Consider the following 18,319-nt stretch of genomic DNA (forward strand, 5'->3'; position numbering starts at 1 on the left):
GAAATAGATTCATGTTCAACAAGAACGGTCTCTGCTCTGCAAAACTGAAAAAAAAATTAGAATGATTAAAATTGGCAAGTCTGTAATCATTTCCTTGCAATTGACATGGTGGCTGTACATTGCCAGACCCTGCTGAATAATGATTCCGCCTCTCTTGCATTTCGAAACCAGAATATTTAGAAAAAAATTCAATTATATTTCACATTAAGGGGATTTAACTTATTCCTCAAAGGGTAATTTTTTTCCCCAGCAAATGTTCAATTGACACAAATTATTTAAAAATTCAATCCTATCCAGTTTCAAGAGGGGGGAATTTTCTTTACATCCCCAATTTAATTTTTATGCAAACTTCATTAGTTTAATCACCCTGTAAAAAAGTGGTGTGGGTGGAGTCTGAATATAATGCCTGGGGCAGACCAGCTGGTATTTGGACCAATTATGAAATTTACTGTTGTTATGGCAACAAAAATTTACTGCTATAGCTTTTTTCCAGACTATTTCTACACCCCTACATATAGACTGCCCACCTAGTGAAAAGTTATATTTGTATGTAATAAAGCTTACGTTTGGTGCTACCTTGCTGTTTTATGCTCGGAATGCTACAGAGATAATAGATGAATAGACAGGGTCCAACTGGAGTGCGCGGGGTCCACCACACTCTCCGCCCACTCCAGTCAGACCCCCACCTCCCTTCGAACATGTCTAGTACTTAGAACATGGTGCCAGATTAACACACATCAGCTGTGATTCCCATTGGAGTATTTCTTGCATTTTAATGCAGTTGCTGGCCCTGGAGATTTTGGGGAAAGTTTTGGAAAAGTTTATTGTGCAATATTGCTTTAAGAATACAACCCTGATGTTCCCTTTAAAGGGAAACTAAACCCTGCTGCACAGCGCTGCTCAACCAAACTTTACTCAGCTGTTGCTGGACTACAAATCCCAGAATAATGTAACATATAATGAAGGTAGAGGCATGCTGGGAGCTGTAGTGCAGCAACATCAGGGTTGTATTCTTAAAGCAATATTGCACAATAAAACTTTTCAGGCTCTCCAGTGCCCATGGCAGCATTGAAACGCAAGAAATCCTCCAATGAGAATCCCAGCTGATCTGTGTAAATCTGTCTCCCTGTTCTCTGTTCCAGCAATTGGAGTTGGGAGCATTAAGCACAGTTTCCCAGCACTGAACAAGTCTGTCCTTTATCCCTATGTCTGATTCCTGTGTCACATAATAAGGGCAAAAATAACATAATTATCTCTATATGTAAGATAACAGCAAGATGCCTGACACAGTGCTGGGAGTCAGCATTCTCATTGGTCAATTCTCTTGCATCTTTAATTAAGTTTTCAGTCAGTAGAATTCTTATTGGTGAATTGGTTTCCATGTGTAATTAAGTTTTTCATCAACTTCTATAGAGAACTAGGGGGCGCAGTTTCATGGTTGAGTTTAGTGTTCCTCAAAAGGTGCTGTACTATCGCAATGTGCACTTTTTTGGACACGATCACCATGTTTTTTTACCTACAATACAGCACTTCCCCTCATATTTCTTGGCCGGTGTAATAAAAAGCGCACTTGCGTTAGCTGCAATTGCACTAAAAATGCTCTCATTGCAGATGGCGTCACTTCCGTCAAAATGACACATGTGCCCAATTCCTTAGGCGCAAGTGTGCTGTGGTGACTGACGCAAGCTGCTGGGGGAATTTTAAAGCTCCACCTTTGGAGGTGGCAGAAGCTCTAGAATTATTCTACTTCAGTAGGGGCACAGCGCTCAGCGTAGAACAGAAGGTGGGACTGGCTGATTGGTGCCAAGCACAACTATACGGAGGTGCAAGGAGCACTTTTAGACACAAGTATCTTTAGTCAATGGGTTCACGCAATGACTGTGCAGACATCTGTACGACTACAACTGCATTTGCATTTGTTTTAAATTACCCCCTATATAGTATATACAGGTATGGGACCTATTTTCCAGCATGCTTGGGACCTGGGGTTTTCCAGATAAGGGATATTTCTGTAATTTGGATCTCCAAACCTTAAGTCTGCTAAAAAAACATTTAAATATTGAATAAACCCAATAGGATTATTCTGCCCCCAATTAGTTGGGATCAAGTACAGGTACTGTTTTATTATTACAGAGAAAAGGGAATCATTTAACCATTAAATAAACCCAATAGGGCTGTTCTGCCCCCAATAAGGGGTAATTATATCTTAGTTGGGATCAAGTACAGGTACTGTTTTATTATTACAGAGAAAAGGGAATAATTTAACCATTAAATAAACCCAATAGGACTGTTCTGCCCCAATAAAGGGTAATTATATCTTAGTTGAGATCAAGTACAGGTACTGTTTTATTATTATAGAGAAGAGGGAATCATTTAACCATGAAATAAACCCAATAGGGCTTTTCATAAGGGGTAATTATATCTTAGTTGGGATCAAGTACAGGTACTGTTTTATTATTACAGAGAAAAGGGAATCATTTAACCATTAAATAAACCCAATAGGGCTGTTCTGCCCCCAATAAGGGGTAATTATATCTTAGTTGGGATCAAGTACAGGTACTGCTTTATTATTACAGAGAAAAGGGAATCATTTAACCATTAAATAAACCCAAATAGGGCTGTTCTGCCCCCAATATGGGGTAATTATATCTTAGTTGGGATCAAGTACAAGGTACTGTTTTATTACTACAGAGAAAAGGGAATCATTTTCAAAAATTAGAATTATTTGCTTATAATGGAGTCTATGGGAGAGGGCCATTCCGTAATTCAGAACTTTCTGGATAACCGGTTTATGGATAACGGATCCCATACCTGTAGAGCCCTGATTTTGCTTTATCCTGGATTTGAGGCTGTTTTTTGTGATCCCACAGAGGCAAACTGGGTTTTATAGTTAAGGGATTTTAGGCTTTCCTGGAATGTACCCTGCTTTGGGGCTGCCCCATGGAGAATGCAAAATGTGGGTTCCACTGAAGTAGAGTATTTCTTATTCATTGCCCAGACCTTCTAGATACAGATAACACCAGGAACATACACCGTATATCTAAATAACAGGGCTGCTGGCTTTGTGCCTGTCCTTATATGGCATCAAATTCTGTTTTGAGTGAGAACAATGTGATTTTTTTTCAAGCTACAGTTTCTTTAAGTCCCAGCTTTTATCTGGCTGAGCCGCGATTTCACACGAGGAGATAATTGCATAATATTAGAAAATGTTGCTGCTTTTTCACATTATCTCGGCAGCTGTGTAGACGGATACAGAGACAGAATACATAAGAGACAGGTATGGCAGTACCAGCGTATGCGCCCCTGCTAATAATTTGATGATTCACATTGATTTAACACACCGTTTAAATTTAGCACCCACGCACCGAAATAGATCTCTCTCAAATGTATGCTACGTTGATGGATATGTTCAAATCAAAATTTTGAGATAATACACACCGTTGAGATTAATAAGTACATGCCATTCTCTCAGCTCATTTTTCAAGTTAATTTACCCTGATTTTGAATAAGTTACAGTCAAATTTATATTTATATTCAGTATTATATCCTTGAGGTGTTGGGAATGGGAACCAAGCGCTTTTATGGTGAACCCTAAATTCCTGTACAGTACAACTGCGATGCATTTAGTTATATATACAGATATGAAGGGAGGGGAAAATGAATTCCTAGCAATTCCATAACTGACCAGGAGTGGTCATTGTTCTATTGTATAAAAGGAAGAAGCTTGCACTCTTATCTTCAGGAACTCCACCTGGGCAGGAAGGTGGGAGAAGGTTAAAGGTAGGCCCAGTAGGAGAAGTTAGTTGTGTTGATATCTCTATTATAGCTAGTTCTAGGAGTGAGAGTTAGGTTTAGGGTATTTAATAAAGTTCCTACAAGAGAAGTAGGATTAGAGTCAGGGTCGGACTGGGCCGCTGGGAATAAACCCGGTGGGCCCGGCGGCCCAGACCTGATGCCTGTTGCCGCTCCCCCGGCCGTCGGTGTCCTCTCCTGACTGACGCGTTTCACTTACGCGCGCTCAGGGGAGGACATAGGGAGGGGGCCCCTGCGTGGGGTTAGGGGGGCATGTCCAGGGACGTGGGGGGTGTGGTAGCCCCAGTGGGCCCTGCACCCCCCAGTCCAACCCTGATTAGAGTCCTGGCTGTACCACCCTTGGATTATGGGCATAAATGTACAGACTTCATTACTTAACTCCCCTAGGTTCCACTTGGAGGAACTAGTATTTGCAAGTTGACTATCTGCAGATTTGTTACTGGCACCTCATGGCAAGAGATCTGTGTTACATTCCTGCCAATAAAGTTATTGTTTGTTTTAAGAACCATTGTGACCATCTTATTGATTCCACCTGATATTTATAGTTCTGCAACATCACCCAAGGGCCCATTCCCATAAAGTAAGAGTTGCATGGTTTCTCGAACCACCATAATTTCAAGTCACCAATCAGCTTATTATTATTATTCAGAGAAGTTATTGCTTATATAAACTAGATTATAGCTCTGTGTAAATGTATTTAGGTCATTTTTCTTTGTGGTAATACTATCTCTTAAAGTAGCATTTGATCTAAACTTAGATTGCCAGTGTTGCACTGCCCAGATATGGACCGGCAGGTTTAAGGGGAAGTCATTTGAGGCTATTTGGTGTAATTATTAGAATTAGATCCTGTGAAGAAAGTGATTGAAGCAGTGAACAAGACAAGAGCATTTCTGGCCGCAGTCAACACGTGCTGGGTTTTGAAGTCTTTTACAGTTTAACACAATAGCAGTATTGGGGAGCTCAACCCTCTGTTAACTTACCCAAACAGGTATCAGGTGCAAATACTGGAAGAACCTCACCTTGCATGGGGGTCAATATCCAACAGCAAAAAAATCCAGTAGCACACTGAAGATGCAAGCCGTGAAAAAAGTGTTTTATTTGCCCAAGTACATACAAAAACCAAGAGCAACGTTTCGGGCCCCTCCGGACCCTTTCTCAAGCAAGTTTTTTTGCTGCTTTTACAGTTTAAGAGACAGTAAATTCTTGCTTGGAATGAATTTTAGTTTTTCTTTGTGCTTAGAATCTCAGAGCAAACAGTTGTGATGCTCATAAAGGAGTTATTTACTAACACAGAAGCAAGTGCAATTGTGCTAAAATAGAGCAAATGTTGCACTTATTGAAGCTTATTTACAATAACAGAAAGTGCAGGATGAGCTGTGGGTGCAGAAGCCCACTCAAGGCAATTGCGGGTTAGCGGAGCTTGCGCCTGTGAAAGCTTTTATGGCAATATTTGTTTCAAATAATTCATCTTGAAAGTCACTGTTATACTGCTCACATACCAGTAACGCATTAGAATCCACTCTTCTTCTGCTGGGTAATTCCCTAATCATATTATGAATTATTTTAGCCTAAAATGTGGGTGCCAGTTGCCATTATTAATGATTGTTGAGAAAATGCACAAATTGTACTGAAACAGAATGCCTGGCAAATGAACAGAATTTTAGAATTACAAAACACTAAGGTTCTGTATTATTATGTATTACTGAATAATTATTTGGATTATATATATGTATATGTGGAGCTATTACAAATATCCACATGTATCATGCTTTTTTTAATCATAGACCACTTAGGTCTTACGGTGTTCAGATAAGAAGTCATTGCAGATCCAATGGACCTTGGTAATATAGGTTGTATCACAGAATACAACTATCTTTCCAGATCTAGAGTGGTGTCAAATATTAGCATCATTTACGGCATTAGTCTGATGTTAGATCTGCTGTTAGAAACCAATAGTTTTTTAACCACAATATACTCATTTGTTTCTGGACTACATATTCCAACTTATTTCAACATATTATAAGGTTTAAAGCATGTTGGAAGCTGAACTCAAGACACTTCAGGGTTAGATTAAAGGGACACTAAACCCTGCTGCATTGCACTGCTCAACCAAACTTTACTCCGCTGTTGCTGGACTACAAATCCCAAAACAATTTAACATACAATGAAGGTTGAGACATGCTGGGAGCAGTAGTCCAGCAATATCAGGGTTGTACTCTTAAAGCAATATTGCCCAATAAAACTTTCAGAAATCTCCAGGGCCTGCGGCTGCATTAAAATGCAAGAAATCCTCCAATGAGAATCCCAGCTGATCTGTGTAAATCTGGCTCCATGTTCTCTGTTCCAGCAATTGGAGTTGAAAGCATTAAGCACAGTTTCCCAGCACTGAACAAGTCTGTCCTTTATCCCCATGTCTCATTCCTGTGTCATATAATGAATGGAAAAAATGACATAATTATCTCTATATGTAAGAAAACAGCAAGATGCCTGACACAGTGCAGGGAATCAGCATTCTCACTGGTCAATTATTTTGCATTTATAATAAAGTTTTTGATCAGTAGAATTCTCATTGGTGAATTTCCTTGCATCTATAATTAGGTTTCTTGGCAACTTTTATAGCAAAACTAGGGGGCGCAGTGGAGCAGTGTTATGGTAGGGTTTACAACCCCATTAAGTCAGTGATCCCCAACCAGTGGCTCAGGAGCAACATGTTGCTCACCACCCCCCTTGATGTTGCTCTCAGTGGCCTCAAAGTAGGAGCCCATATTTAAATCTTTGGCTTGGAGACAGGTTTTGGAAGCAGAGCCTCCTTCAGGCTCAAAGTCCACATTGGGCTACCAGTCGCAGTTCTTATTTGCCATCCCAATGAATTTTTTACATTATTGTGGCTTGCATGTACTGTAGCTCCCCAATACTTTTTACTTCTGTGTGTTGGTAACAAGTAAAAAAGGTTGCGGATTCCTGAATAAAAACAATATTGGGCAGTGGCCCCATTAAAACACAAAGATAAAAGAATCCTCCAATGAGAATCCCACCTGCTTGTTATAAATCTGTCCCCATGTTCTTCCAACTGAAGTTGGAAGCTTTAGGCAAGAGTTTCTCTATCACAGAACAACTACACTAGAGAGCTAGGGGACCCATAAGGGCAGCTGATGGAGGGTTGTAGATCCTGTTAATTACATGCCATTTTTCATCAAAGGTACAGATGATTCAATGCACAGCAAGCAAATACATTTAAACACCTAGATTTCTTACCTTTGTTTTGACAGGTCCTGTCAAATCCCTGTAGATGATCATCCTTCCGCCATACAGTATGCGCTGAGTAATTACTCTGACCTCGTGCCTTGGGTTTTCTTTGCTGTTATTTGCAAATCATTTCCACTTGCAAAGGTCTGGCACACTGCTAGGAACGGATGCCTTACGCCAAACAATAAATGAAAATATATGAATCATAATGAATGTTTTTCCTATAATGTTTCACTATTTGGCAGATGATACAGGATGTTTTCCATGGTGTTATCGCCCAGACATATCTCCCTGTGCAGCTGAGGTTTATATTACATGTGGAGGCCCATTTATCAACGTTCTCATTTTCGTAGTATTAGTGGTTTTTAAAACCACGATTAAACTCATTTTCTCTAAAACCACGAATACCCAGTGATTTTTTAAAACAGCCTTTAAAAATAAAAACATGAAGGAAAAAAAAAAAACATGGCAAGTGGAGTGGAGCGTCCGAAAAATCCAAAAAACAGGAAAGCTACCTATTGAATTCTACATGAATTTGACAGGTTTTAAATGGTGTGTATTTATCACTGTTTTAACGCATAATAAATGGCGGGAAAAAAAACATTTCCCACAAAAATTCATATTTCGAATGAATCGTAAAAAAAAGAAACAAAAACTACGACCTATAGTAAATGGGCCCCTAAATGTCTTGTAAGCTATTTGCCTAGACATGGTATCATTCTTCAACAGGATAATATAATAATGGTCTTTAGAGTAGTATAATAACAGTTTTTAGTTTAGTAACACATAACATAGATAGATATTCCCTATAAAATAGATTTGTAAATAGTATTGACTGCTATTGGTTGCTATAGGTTACTAGAACTACAATAAGCAATGCAATTACAATGACACCTCCCTGCTTCATAGTTTATTAATGACTCCCCAATAGACAAATAGGTCAAATTTAACCAAACCGAAGGAAATATAGATTTGATCGGTGGACTAAAGAACTAGACAAATTTTTTGTTGAACTTTAGTTTGTCTTTTAAACTAGGCACCCAACTTAGTTAAGGATACAAAGGGATTCTCCAGTGGGTATCACCCCCTGCTAGTGCTTCACTGGTCATCATTCTGTAATCGAACATATGGGACTACCTTGACAATGTTATACTATATTATCATCAGAAGGGTGCATTTAATGCTGTGTAGGTGTTTAGGCTTAGTGCTTAATGCTGAAACAGGAAAAAACAGAGAAAGACACACCCAAATGTATAGTGAGCTGGTAGGATTCACATTAGAGAATACTCTTGTATCAGTTCGGCCACTGGCCTGTATCAATTAGGCCACTGGGTGTCTATATATTGTGCCATATTGTTCTGTGGTTATTGGACTGCAACTCCCATTTTGCTTTTAACTTTAACTTAATACTGGAGAATGCTGGGAGCTGTAGTCTAACAACACTAGGTTAAGCAAGTAGATTTGGCATCAGCTGTTCCATTATAGATGCAAATGATTCTCCAAATGATGATCATGATGACTAGGGCTGCCATCTTTTGTCTTTTGCCATACCAGCCACTGATGTAAGGCATAGGCGAGGGGCTGAAAGAGGGTCCTGATGTAAAAATGGCAGGTCAGTGATCTGGAACATTGATGTAAGTGAGCATAGAAAGCAGGGATTTGGTGAGTAGGCAGGGGTACAGGGGGTTGGGGGGGGGGAGTATAAGCAGGGAGAGGGGCATTGGGGTCGATCAGAGAGTATTTCTACCAGATAGGTGAGTAAAATACTGGTAAGGTGGCAGCCTTAATCCTGACCCACAATTTGAAAGGCATTTTGCAAATAAAGCAATTACACAGTGCAGTAATGTTGTTGGCCCAGATTAAATTAACATCAAACACTAAATTAAAAACAAATTGGTGTGTGTATGAATGAGCATACTGTAGGTAGTGTACAACCTTGATGTTTCTGGACCAATTATAGACAGGGTCAGACTGGGGGCCTGGGGTTTGCAGCTTCAGGGGCCCCTGCACCCCCCAATGGCCCCCCTGCAGCCTTCACATCCTCCACAGGGGCCTACCACCCACCCATCCCCCTCCCCCGAGCACATGTAAGTTAAACTTAACTTCCACACATCAGGGGAGACCGGCAGCTTGGGGGAGCACCCTGCATGGATTGGGTCTGGGCCATTGGGGCCCACGTGTTTTTTTTACGGCGCACCAGCACTCCAGTCTGACCATCATTATAGATGCAAGAAAATTTACCAATGAGAATTCTACATGTAGAATTTTTCCTTCATTATATGACACTGGAATTAGACATGGGGATAAAGGACAGACTACAGCTCCCAGCATGCCTCTACCTTCATTATATGGTACATTATTCTGGGATTTGTAGTCCAGAAACAATTGAGTAAATTTTGGTTGAGCAGTGCAGCACAGCAGGGTTTAGTGCCCCTTTAATGGAGCGGCGCACGCTGAGGAGCTGGGGGAAAAGTTTTTCCAAGAAGTTGCTGTTTATCTTCCTATGGGAATCATCCCTGCTCTGGTTAAACTTGACTCCTCTTGGTTTTATAAGATAAATGACAAAGTACTAAAACTTTTCCCAACACCCAGACATAACTATATGAACCCTACTGAAGTTAAATTACAGTGTAACATTGAAATGAATAAGCGGCACAGTTCCTGGCACAAAGTTTGCAGGCAGAATATGTTTACATCTGTTAAAAAGCTAATTTCACGTACACCACATTGACAAATGAGAGGTCCCAATTGGGGCAAAACTGAATTCAGCCATCAGGTACGTATGACACTCTCTATCTCTCTCCAGTCATGTTATGGAATACTGTAACTTTAAAACTGTAGTTTTCTTGTATTTTTCATTGTTCAACAATTTTGCAAATGACTGAGAATGCAACAATTCACAATTCAGTTATAAACATCTTAAAATGATATACCGTATATACTCGAGTATAAGCCGATCCGAATATAAGCCGAGGTACCTAATTTTACCTAAGAAAACTGGAAAAACGTATTGACTCGAGTATAAGCCTAGGCATCCATTTCTTTTAACACACCTGCACACTAGCTTGTGTCCAAGTAGTAAGGGCAAAGTAGTAAGGGCAGTGCCGGATTACTTGTCCAACCATGTTATCATTTTAATTTGGGTGATTAGAAAGGAAAGGTTTGCATGTAGTACAGTGATATCCTGGCTCCTGCGATGTCATCCAGCTGTCTGTACCACAAGCACACCCTGATCAAAGGTACCTGTTGTGTTATCCCGCTCGCAGCCCCCCCCCCTTCCCGTGCAGCCTGTACGAAAGCGAGCCTGTGTTATCCCAAGTATTTTTGCTTTCACCATACATCACTAAAATAGAAGTAATGTGCCTTTGAAGTTGCCTTTTGTTCTACTTTATTAAAAATTTCCTTACAAGCATAGCAAGCACCGGCCAGCCACCCATTTCCTGCTGGCTTTTCCCAGGCTATCCAGGAGAGGTGGAGCTCTGAATTTTGTAGTATAGTATGCCAGCCAATCAGCAGCCAGGTAGACATGACCAAACTGCATTGCATGTTGTTTGCCTGTTGTAACACAAAACCAGACAGGATCTATGGGGAGCTGTAATGTTTAAAATCAGTTATCCTTTTTGTTTTTTTTGTTAAAGGAACAGTAACACCAAAAAATTCAAGTGTATAAAAGAAATTCCAATATAATGTACTGTTGCCCTGCACTGGTACAACTGGTGTGTTTGCCTCAGAAACACTACTATGGTTTATATACAGAATGCAGCTGTGTAGCCATGGGGGCAGCCATTCAAAGGAGAAAAGGCACAGGCACTTAGCAGATAACAGATAAAACACTATTGTATTCTACAGAGCTTATCCGTTATCTGCTATGTAACCTGTGCCTTTTCTCCTTTTTTCCAGCTTGAATGGCTGCCCCCATGGCTACACAGTAGCTTATTATATATAAACTATAGTAGAGTTACTGTAGCAAACACACAACTTTTACCAGTGCAGGGCAAAAGTACATTATATTTCATTTACTTTAGAACTCTTTAATTTTTTGGTGTTACTGTTCCTTTAAATTCTATATGCCCTTTTAATACTCGAAAGAGATAAATGCAGCACATGCAGCCTGTACCAAAGCGAGTCTGTGTTATCTCGCTCGCACCCCTCCCCTCCAAAGGCAGCTCGCACCTTCCCCCCGTGCAGCCCGTACGGAAGCGACCCCCCCTGCAAAGACAGCGCAAAATACCTTGACACGGCCATCGGACGCATACCGGCATTCGGCGCGCACACACACGTGTCATGTCAAGCTCTGCGTGACGTGCATGAGTGCGCCCCGAATGGTCTAGCCGCGCTCGATGACTGTAGCATGGTATTATGCGCTGCCTTTGCAGGGAGGATGATGGCAGAGTCAGCGTGAACACAGGTCGGGCGGGGTGGTTGTGCACGCCCGTCCGGGCAGCATTACATCTGCATCTACCGTATATACGCGAATATAAGCCGAGGTCTACTTTTTGAGCTCTTTTTTAGGGCTGAAAATCTCGGCTTATACTCGAGTATATACGGTAAATATCCATCAGTACCAAGATGGGCAGAATTGATCAATAGCATACAATATGCTCACTTTTGGGAGGGCCTTTGGTACCATTTGCAGTCCATATTTTTGGAAAAACTAAATATAAGTGAAACTAAAGCAGGGAATAGCAATTTTTTTTTTTTTAAGGTTTTTAGCATCATTTTGTGCTCTGTATTTTACTGTCACTTTCTGGCCACTTCAAATCTTTTGGGGAGTGGAAGAGCCAATAATCATACTGTCAGATGTACTATCTGATCTTAAAGAATAGTCTCTTTTGTAATTTTGCCATTTTTACTGTGGATATATTAAGCTATATAACATATATATATATATATAAAATCATTGATATGAGAGTTTTGTTTATATTGCGGTATTGCGTAAACACATTACAGTGCATTGCTCATATTTCATTGTGACACACACTGTTCTTGTTATCATACTTTATTTGATTTGTGGTAAGCAAAGGATTGTACATACACAAGGGATATATTATAGACAAAGGATCTATTGCCTTACAGAATGGACATTTGGATACTGGACTGTTACATTAAACTTTTACAATGGACAATTAATGTTTTATAGTATGGGAATTTTGTTAACACTTGTATAAAAGTTGCAGGGGGGTATGTTTAAGGTTTTAGCTCATGACTGGGGGTGTGTGGGCCCCTGGGGGGGGGGTGTGGGCCCCTGGAGGGGTGTGTGGGCCCCTGGGGGTGCATGTGGGGCACCAGGTGTGGCTGCCTTGGACACCACAGTCCAACGCTATCCCAACATGGCCAATCACATCTAGAGCTCCATCCCAGTGTGGACAGCATAGTATTTTTACCTTTATTATCCCGCACCACTGGTGGGAGAAACTATTTACTATGATTGGTGCCCTTTAAACACTGAACTTTTATTGTAGATGTGCATGTTGCAGACATAACTTTTGTTTCTCATTTTGGTCTCATTAGATACTACATTAGATATTACAAGATATTAGTGATGATGTCACAATTCTAAGATTTTATTATCACCTATTAGACAAGTATTTTTATATAAAAAAACATCTTATAATTTAGCTATGGATTAATCCCACTGCCCCCTTTGTGAATGTTTGTACTTTAGCAGGGTTATTCTGCAGGAAGAATAGCTGAACTTCCAGATTGTGGTAGTAACCCCCACACCTTAGGTGTCTTAGGGGATCTAATACCAGGGATAAAGACTTTGCTTTCACTTACCGCCCTTAAAGAAGAAAATAATGAAAAGAGATGTAAATGCAGGGGATAGTCTGTTCCCTTTACTGTCCAATTCCACTCTGAGCTGCACAGCCACTACATACAGTAAGATAAAAGAATATCTAGTTCTCTGGTCATAGCTGCCAACTAGCCCTATTTAGGCAGGACTGTCCTACTTAGCAAAGTGGTGGAGTTTATCCCAAAGTGGGTAGGGTTTGCTTGGAACAGGTATGTCTGGTTGTAACTGGGTTTGACCATGGCAGATATTTTGTTGGAAATATACTCTAGAGCTGGCCATACACGTACCGATAATATTGTACGAAACTTTGTTTCGTACGATATTCGGTGCGTGTATGGCAAGTCGGCGAGGCGACCAATATCGCAGGAGGCTGCTGATATCGGTTGACTCGCCGATCGGGCGGGTTAAAAGATTTTGATTGGGCGCCATAGAAGACGCCTGAGTGAAATCTGCCTTCAGGGCTGAATCGGCAGAAGGAGGTAGAAATCCTATTGTTTCTACCTCCTTATCTGACATTTAGCCCTGAGCGTTAGTGGCGGATTGGAATGATCTTTCATGCAAACCATGGTCGCACAAAAGATCGAAATTCGCCACGTGTGTGGCCACCTTAGGTCAGGGATCCCCAACTGTTTTTTAGTTGTGAGCCACACTTAAATGTAAAATGTTTTGATGAACCACACGAGCATGAAAAAAATTATTTGGGGAGGCCAAATAAGGGCTGTGATTGGCTATTTAATAGCTCTGTGTGGGCTACTGGCCTGCAGGGGACTCTGTTTAGAGTAAAACTGTCTCGGTGCCTCCAAAACTTGCCTTCAAGCCAGAAATTTAAAGATGGGCACATGTTTTTTGGCCACTGGGAGCAACATAAAATGGTTTACCAACAAATTAATTAATTAACAATAAATCATCTTGTGTACAGTACAAGGCTTAAAAAAATAGTCCCCTTTGAAAATAGATCCCCTTATAGCAAGTCTAAGCCAGCAACATCTACAAGTACATACAAGGCCATTATAAAATTGGTATAATAAATAGGACAATAGGACAGCGCAGAAGACAAGAAAACTTCTGAGACTCAAAGAAAGTAGGTTCACAGCAGCATCAGAAGGGTTTCTTTACCTTTAGGACAGCGTGGAATGCCCTACCAAGAGAATAGGAAGTGAGCGAATGGAATTACCGGTAAATGCCTTTCTAGCTAAAACTACATATACAATTAGGATAAGTTAAACAGTAACTAGTTTTTGTTCCTATTTGTTGATTAACTTTAATAGGACAATGCAGAAGTCAAGAAAACTTCCCCTGAGGCTGAAGTAAAGTAGATGCCCCCATGAGCATCCGAAGGGTTTATTTTGTCAGGTCATGGAATTCCCTACCAAGAGAATTGGTAATGAGTTAGTGAGTGGATATGTATACATACATTTTCTATTAAGACTTGTTAAACAATAACTAATGTGTTCCTTCTAGTAGCATGGAAGGTGGAAACTTTAATTCAGGGGTGCCCATAAAGTAGAATGTGATCTACCAGTAGATATTGAGCACAGTGGTAATAAAATTTTATTGAATAATAAAACTTTTTCTGAAGCAAAGAAGATTCCACCATGAGCATCAGAAGAGTTTTTTTTCCCTTATTAAACACAGTCAGGTCATGGAATCCCCTATCAAGAGAGTTGGTAATGAGTTAGTAAGAGTCATTAATTGTCTATCAGGCAAAAAGTAAATATAGAATTAGGATTAGTTAAACAACAACTAGTATGTGTTCCTTGTAGTAACATGGAACATAGACCCTATAAATACAGGGTGAAATTAAGGTAGAATGTGATCCACCAGTAGATGTTCATTGTTGATAAACATTCATAGGACAGTGCAGGAGTTAAGAAAACTTCTTCTGAAACTGAAGTAAAGTAGATGCCACCATGAGCATCAAAGGGGTTTCTTTGCCTTATTAAAGACAGTCAAGTCATGGAATTTCCTACCAAGACAGTTGCCAATGAATGAAAGCACATAAAATTATGTTTTATCAAACAGTGAGTAGTATTTGATCCAAAAGATAGGTCATAATCTACCTGAGCTTGGCATTGTACACAATTTCATTAGATCACCCTTATGGCATCTTCTTATTATTCAGTGAAGGTATGTTTTGCATGGCAATATAACCCCCCACTAAAGCCTGGGTGCCCCTGCTGTAATCACTACAGTTATAAAGCAATACCCTTCTTCTTAATTGAATGGATACCCTGGTTCGATTCTCTGTGGCCACTCTGGACAAGTCACCTAATCCCCTGATGTTCCAGCATACTTAAAGTCCCACAGGAGAAAATCAGTATAAAACTTGATACCCTTACAGTTCATGCCATTAATAGAAATAGACTGGGCTGGCACTTAAGCGGTTACATTTGCCTGTGGGAGTCAAACAAAACTGTTGCATGGTAGAAATGTTTCAGTAAGTATTGCTCTCTCCTTCTCTCTCACTTTCTCTCTCTCTCTCTCTATATATATATATATATGTATAAAAGAATTGGTGGAAAAAATGATTAACTGTTATTATGAGTACTGTGCGAGGCTGCAATCATGTGGAATAATGGTGTAGGAAACTTTTTATGGAGAGAGGATTAACAGCTATGCATGCAGCCTGAAAGGAGATGTGTGGGTGGGAAAGGAACTCCAGCAGTGATTTCAAAACAAGACAAGGGAAACCATTTTCCTTCTTTTTTTTTTTCTTTCTCTGTCCTCTCTTTTGTGCCGACTCTACGGCTGTTATGTCACCCCTTCTGGTATTAACACTTTATGTACTAATACATTTAATTAGAATAAAACAAACAGGGACAAGTGGTGAACAACCACATAACAACATATGACACCCAATTCTCCCATCTGCCAGTGTTTAGTACCTTGGCAGTGATGAACAGCCAGCGATAGGCTGGCACGCTAACCGTGGTTTAACATTAAGCAATAGACTTTACAGAGGAACAATAATGTATGCTTTATTATAGCTAATATATGTCATGTTATTCTGTATTATGGGAAATATATACCTACAGCCTTAGTACCATTAAGCATGTTTATTAGTAATTGCTATGCTATCAGTGGGATATTTCTCTGGCCAACTACTACCATATTCTGTACAGGAAACTTATTACTTATTAAACAGTGGCAATAATGCTTGTTTTTAAGCACCACTATAAACAGCACATAACAATGCAAAAAGGGGTAAATATTGAAATCTGTATAACTGAACACTGTACAGAAATGGTTCATTAGAGAATTCAGCCTGCTCTATGAACTCATTACAATAAATGCCTATAGAATATTATGGCAGGGCTTACACGGCTCCAAATGAGATAACCCAGGCCATAGTCAGCTGTGTATTTACAATTCATGCCATGCTTAAATCTACGACCGCACCCACCAACCTCTGGACTAATAAATAAATAAATATCTCTGTAATAAAGGTATTTTCTGAAAATGTCAGTCTAATAATGAACTCATACAGAACATATAGAAATCCCAATCACAATAATGCATGCAGTAATAATGATTTGCATAAGAAAAAAATACAGGTTCTCCTGATTTTCCCAAGTAACCTCTAATCAGCAGAGATTACATGTGTGCTCCCTAAATGGACCCGAATGTAATTAGTGCAATGCTAGTTGATGACAACGCCCTGTAGAATTCAATTACACAAACTCACTTCTGTATCTGAGTAGATGGAATTGTGTGAAATCAAGGGGAAGGGGGGGGGATGGTTAGGTCAAGTACATAGATAGATAGATAGATAGATAGATAGATAGATAGATAGATAGATAGATAGATAGATAGATGATAGATAGATAGATAGATAGACAGACAGATAGGGATGATAGATATAGATAGATAGATAGATAGATAGATAGATAGATAGATAGATAGATAGATAATAGATAGAGTGAGCAAGACTGAGACAGACAGATAGAGATGATAGATATAGATAGATAGATAATAGATAGATAGATGATAGATAGATAGATAGATAGATAGATATGACATATAATAAATAAATATACATAGAGAGAGAGTGAGCAAGACAGAGGTAGATAGACAGATAGCAATAGATAGATGATAGATGATTGATAGATAGATAGATAGATAGATAGATAGATGAGAAATAGCCAGAGAGAGAGAGCTAGATAGAGAGATAGATAGACAGACAGATAGACAGATAGATACATGATAGATAGATAGATAGATAGATAGATGATAAACAGCCAAATATAGAGAGAGAAAGATAGACAGATAGTAAGATAGATAGATAGATAGATAGATAGATAGATAGATAGATAATATAGATAATATAGATAGACAATAGATACTTATGAAATGTTCACTATCTGGACCTTTCTACAGGAGGATTAATATTTCCCAGGGCCTAGAAATGTGCTCTTTTTTCACTTATAATTGTCACCTCCAAATCCTTAATATGATATGATGACATATGATGACAAAATGTGAATATTTGTTTCACATTTTTATCAATATGATAAAAATATGAAGATGTCAAAATATAACCAATAAGAAATAATTATATAAAATTATTAGATTACTGTGAGCTCCAAACAACTGCAATAAAAAAAAAACCCCACAAATCTAGCTTTTCTAACCCTTCAGTCTAAAGAAGTGTTGTAATATTTCTATCCCAGCTAATTTAATAGGCTATTCTGCTTGTTTCCTGGTGTCCCTCCTATGAGACACTGCAGACCATGTGTTTTCATGTAAGAGTAGAAAATGCACAGTAATCTTACCTGATGGGAGGAAGGTTCCACTTCATATCAGTGAGTGGAGATCAGGGTCCTGATATTGTTCCCATCAGAGATTTGCAGCTTGGAGGCACGACCATGCCGAGTGCAACATGATTTAATTTATAAGGCTGAGGGAATAGATCTCTTTAGAATATTCCCCATCCCATATGCCTGATCTCTCTCCCTCTATTTCTCTATGGTTGCAAATGCAGGAAATTGGAAAATAAATAAAAAATAATTCATGTCACAACTCAAGAAAGCAGCACCATCTACTGGTAAAGAAATGGAATAAACTCACTGGGATCAGCTGGAGAGAGGGTGCTCCTGTACCGGCATGGGCGTAGCAGCTACAGGGAGCGCTCCCACTCAGCGTCGTCTGCGCTTATTGTGTTTGCAGCGTTTGCTCCAGTTACATTTCAGTTATGTCCTCAAATGCTACCTAACAAAGCAGTGTCTTGTAATGTACAATGTTGCACTGAAATAATAAATAATAATCTTTTTCAGAGAGAAGATAACTATTTTATAAGAAGAATTTGTTATTTTCATATATGCACCCTACCCTGAGGTGTCTAATGTGGGGATAATGAACTCCCGGTGTCTTACTTACTGCCATGTTTGATATGGGAACCAATTATCTAGATATATGGGATATGGGGCTTTCTAGATAAGGGGTTTTGCATTAATACAGGGCAACAAT

At 39.5% G+C, this 18,319-nt stretch overlaps 1 protein-coding gene across 1 annotated transcript in view; it reads right to left on the reverse strand.

Annotated features, from left to right (window-relative positions):
• Positions 1-17,878, reverse strand: part of scn2a (sodium channel, voltage gated, type II alpha subunit) — a 161,118-nt gene extending 143,240 nt beyond the window's left edge. The window contains exons 1-2 of the mRNA XM_031893392.1: positions 17,626-17,878; positions 7,069-7,230 (exon numbers count right to left, since the gene is read on the reverse strand). The gene's annotated coding sequence lies outside the window, so the exon portion shown is untranslated. The remainder of the gene's footprint in view (positions 1-7,068; positions 7,231-17,625) is intronic.
• Between the last annotated feature and the right edge of the window lie 441 nt (positions 17,879-18,319).

Source organism: Xenopus tropicalis, chromosome 9 (genome assembly GCF_000004195.4).
Source record: "Xenopus tropicalis strain Nigerian chromosome 9, UCB_Xtro_10.0, whole genome shotgun sequence".
Taxonomy (NCBI): Eukaryota; Metazoa; Chordata; class Amphibia; order Anura; family Pipidae; genus Xenopus; species Xenopus tropicalis.